This window comes from Spinacia oleracea, chromosome 6, assembly GCF_020520425.1.
Source record: "Spinacia oleracea cultivar Varoflay chromosome 6, BTI_SOV_V1, whole genome shotgun sequence".
Classification (NCBI taxonomy): Eukaryota; Viridiplantae; Streptophyta; class Magnoliopsida; order Caryophyllales; family Amaranthaceae; genus Spinacia; species Spinacia oleracea.
In genome coordinates this window covers 123,149,119-123,154,421 of record NC_079492.1, presented here as the reverse complement: position 1 = coordinate 123,154,421, position 5,303 = coordinate 123,149,119, and positions in this window count along the sequence as shown.

Here is a 5,303-nt window from a genome sequence, read left to right as displayed (position 1 = left end):
ATTAAATGAATCGGAAATTCGTTTAATAGCTTTTCGGGAATTAGTTCGGAAAAACATAAATAGATGATCTGACGTTGGTGTTAGGTTATGATACATATGACAATTCATAAATCATGCGGAAAAACCATAAACCCAGGAAAACATATTATTTACACATAATCATTTAGCATAGAATAGATGCATACTCTTTGTTGCGTGCCTTCCCTAGCTGCGCCCGAACCGAACAAGAACAAGTCTTTAGGACTCCAAGTGTCGTCCCTCCGTAGATAGTCCACAGCACGTCCGGATCCGCCTTAAGATTGACCAACTAGAATCGCCCTTAAGGTACTAGAATTTTCGGCACTTTTATGAGCAAGATGTGTGTTTTAGTTTTCTCTCAAAAACTCACCTTTTTGAATACTTTGAAACTTGTGTTATAAATTGTGAGCCCTAGCCTCATATTTATAGCCGTATGGAAAGGGAATCGAAATCCTATTCAGATACAAATTAATCAAACCTAGAATCCTACAAGAACTCTAATTTAATTAATTTATCAAATAGAATTAGGAATTTAATCATTAACCGAACTCTGCACGTTTTAGGAAACGTGCACGAACACAAACACTTGCACACACACGCACGACAGCCACGATGGGCCTCATGCGTGCGCGCGAGCAGCAGCCCACTCAGCGCCCGCGCGCGCTGCGCGCGCTGTGCCCGCTGTGCGCTGCGCGTGCTGTGCGCGCTGTGCGCGCTGCGCGCTGCGCGCAGCCTGCTGGGCCTGGCCTTGCTGTTTGTGCGGCGCGCTTGGCTTGCTGGGCGATGGCCTGGCTTCGTGCTGGGCCTCGTCCGGCAGGCCTCGTCCGATGCTTATTCGTACGATGCGCTTCCGATTAAATTTTCCGATTCCGGAATTCATTTCCGATACGAACAATATTTAATATTTCCGATTCCGGAATTAATTTCCGTTTCGAACAAATATTTAATATTTCCGTTTCCGGAATTATTTTCCGATTCCGGTAATATTTCCGATTCTGACAATATTTCCGTTTCCGGCAATATTTCCGATTCTGGCAATATTTCCATTTCCGATAATATTTTCCGATACGTACCATGTTTCCGTTTCCGGCAACATCTACGACTCGGATAATATTTATATTTCCGATGCGATCCATATTTCCGTTTCCGGCAATATCATCGTTTCCGGAGTATTCATTTCTTGCCTGTGACGATCTTAGCTCCCACTGAAACCAAGATCCGTCGGTTCCGAATATTCATAGATAGAGTATCTAATGCCATTAGATACTTGATCCGTTTACGTACTATTTGTGTGACCCTACGGGTTCAGTCAAGAGTAAGCTGTGGATTAATATCATTAATTCCACTTGAACTGAAGCGGCCTCTAGCTAGGCATTCAGCTCACTTGATCTCACTGAATTATTAACTTGTCAATCAATACTGAACCGCATTTATTAGACTTAACATAGAATGCATACTTGGACCAAGGGCATTATTTCCTTCAGTCTCCCACTTGTCCTTAGGGACAAGTGTGCATTTCCTAATTCCTTTGTCGCTCGATGCTTGCTCTTGAACATAAGGTAAGAGTTGTCATCCTTATTATGTCCAGAGGTGTTCCTCGGTTTCAGAGTTCAACTGATCAAATAAACAGATAATCATAGCCTATGATTCATCCGAGCACGGCCATGCATTTCACAGTTTCTAGCTCTCCGAGTGGCCTTGTACAACTTTTAAGCATCTCATCCCGATTTATGGGAGGACAATCCCAATCTTGCGATCTTGAGATTAGACTTCGTTTGATAGGTGATTACCTGAGCGTTGCCTTTATAGCCTCCTTTTACGGTGCGACGGTTGGTCAACGTCAAAGCAACCAGTTCTCAAACAAGTAATCTCAAATCACTCAGGTATTGAGGATTTAGTGTCTAATAATTTAATGAAATTTACTTATGACAGACTTTCATCTCTTACAGTAAAGTTTCATAGGTCTTGTCCGATACTAGTCTTCCCAAAGTAAGTATCTATGCAAATGATTATGACATTGCCATGTCCACATAGTTCAAGAAACAGAACTACTAGTCATCTTGCATTCTAATCGTCTAACGTTTTCTATGCGTCCAATTTTATAGAAAACTCCGATTAGGGACCATTTTCAACCTTTGACATTCAAGTTCACTTGATAGACATTTCTTAGTCACAGGACTGGTCCTGACAGTCTATCTTGAATATATCGTCAAATTGAAGGGACTCATCATTTAATAAACCACAAATTAAATGGAAAAATGAATTCCTTTCATTTATTGTGAATGATTAACCAATAATGTTTTACAAAGATTTAAACTCTAAAACTTTAAAACATTAAACAGAGACATCAAAGCCATTCTCCAATATGCTTGATTCCCATAGCTGCAGTGTGCGAGTTGTGCTTCGCTTGCGGCAGAGGTTTAGTTAATGGATCTGATATGTTGTCATCAGTTCCAATTTTGCTTATCTCGACTTCTTTTCTTTCAACGAACTCTCGTAGAAGGTGAAATCTACGAAGTACATGCTTGACTCTCTGGTGGTGTCTAGGCTCTTTTGCCTGTGCAATAGCTCCGTTATTATCACAATACAGGGCTATTGGTCCTTTAATGGAGGGGACTACACCAAGTTCTCCTATGAACTTCCTTAGCCATATAGCTTCCTTTGCTGCTTCATGTGCAGCAATGTACTCCGCTTCAGTTGTAGAATCCGCAATGGTGCTTTGCTTAGCACTTTTCCAGCTTACTGCTCCTCCGTTGAGGCAGAAGACAAACCCAGACTGTGATCTGAAATCATCTTTGTCGGTTTGGAAACTTGCATCCGTATAGCCTTTAACAATTAATTCATCATCTCCACCATAGACCAGGAAGTCATCTTTGTGCCTTTTCAGGTACTTCAGAATATTCTTGGCAGCAGTCCAATGCGCCTCTCCTGGGTCTGACTGGTATCTGCTCGTAGCACTGAGTGCGTACGCAACATCCGGGCGTGTACATATCATAGCATACATTATTGAACCAATCAATGATGCATATGGAATCCCATTCATTCGTCTACGCTCATCAAGTGTTTTTGGGCACTGAGTCTTGCTTAGAGTCATTCCATGAGACATGGGTAGGTAGCCTCGCTTGGAGTCCGCCATCTTGAACCTATCAAGCACCTTATTGATATAAGTGCTTTGACTAAGTCCAATCATCCTTTTAGATCTATCTCTGTAAATCTTGATGCCCAATATGTACTGTGCTTCTCCTAGATCCTTCATCGAAAAACATTTCCCAAGCCAAATCTTGACAGAGTTCAACATAGGAATGTCATTTCCGATAAGCAATATGTCGTCGACATATAATACTAGGAAAGCAATTTTGCTCCCACTGACCTTCTTGTATACACAAGATTCGTCCGCGTTCTCGATGAAACCAAAGTCACTGACTGCTTCATCAAAACGTATATTCCAGCTCCTGGATGCCTGCTTCAATCCGTAGATTGATTTCTTTAGCTTGCATACCTTTTTAGCATTCTTTGGATCCTCAAAACCTTCAGGCTGTGTCATAAACACAGTTTCTGTTAAAACGCCGTTTAAGAAAGCAGTTTTGACATCCATCTGCCATATTTCGTAATCGTAATATGCAGCAATTGCTAACATTATTCGAATAGACTTTAGCATTGCAACTGGTGAAAAGGTTTCATCGTAATCCACACCGTGGACTTGCCTGTAACCTTTTGCAACCAATCTAGCTTTGAAAACTTCAAGTTTCCCATCCTTGTCCTTTTTCAGTTTGAAAACCCATTTGCTTCCAATGGCTTGGTAGCCATCTGGCAAATCGACCAAATCCCATACTTGGTTTTCAGACATGGAGTCTAATTCAGATTGCATGGCTTCTTGCCATTGCTTGGAGCTAGGGCTCGTCATAGCTTGCTTGTAAGTCGCAGGTTCATCACTTTCAAGTAATAGAACGTCATAGCTCTCGTTCGTCAAAATACCCAAGTACCTTTCCGGTTGAGATCTATATCTTTGCGATCTACGCGGGGTAACATTTCTAGATTGACCATGATTCTCACCAGATTCTTCTAAAGATCTCTGAGTTTCATCTTGAATGTCATCTTGAGCATTCTCTAGAGTTTGTTGTTCGACTCGAATTTCTTCGAGGTCTACTTTTCTCCCACTTGTCATTTTGGAAATGTGACCCTTCTCCAAAAAGACACCATCTCGAGCAACAAACACTTTGTTCTCAGATGTATTGTAGAAGTAATACCCCTTTGTTTCCTTTGGATAGCCCACAAGGATACATTTGTCAGATTTTGGATGAAGTTTGTCTGAAATTAATCGTTTGACGTATACTTCACATCCCCAAATCTTAAGAAAAGACACATTTGGAGGCTTTCCAAACCATAATTCGTATGGAGTCTTTTCGACAGCTTTAGACGGAGCTCTATTTATAGTGAGTGCAGCTGTATTTAGTGCATGTCCCCAAAATTCTAATGGAAGTTCGGCCTGACCCATCATTGACCTGACCATGTCTAGCAAGGTTCTGTTCCTCCGTTCTGACACACCGTTCCATTGTGGTGTTCCAGGAGGAGTCAATTCTGATAGAATTCCACATTCTTTCAGATGGTCATCAAATTCATAGCTCAGATATTCACCGCCTCTATCAGACCGCAGTGCCTTGATCTTCTTGCCTAATTGATTCTCTACTTCACTCTGAAATTCCTTGAATTTGTCAAAGGATTCAGACTTATGCTTCATTAGGTAGACATAACCATACCTACTGAAGTCATCAGTGAAAGTGATAAAGTAGCTGAAACCACCTCTAGCATTTGTACTCATTGGTCCACATACATCTGTATGGATTAAACCCAATAGTTCATTTGCTCTTTCTCCAACTTTAGAGAAAGGTTGCTTTGTCATTTTGCCAAGTAAACATGATTCGCATTTACCATAATCCTCTAAGTTAAATGGTTCTAGAATTCCTTCCCTTTGAAGTCTTTCTAAGCGTTTCAAGTTTATATGGCCTAATCGACAATGCCACAGATAGGTGAGATCTGAATCATCCTTTTTGGCCTTTTTGGTATATACTTGTTTGTCGTGATCTAATAAATAAAGTCCATTGACTAATCTAGCAGATCCATAAAACATCTCTTTAAAATAAAACGAACAACTATTGTCTTTTATTATAAAGGAAAATCCCTTAGCATCTAAGCAAGAAACTGAAATGATGTTTTTAGTAAGACTTGGAACATGGAAACATTCTTCCAGTTCCAAAACTAGCCCGGAGGGCAACGACAAATAGTAA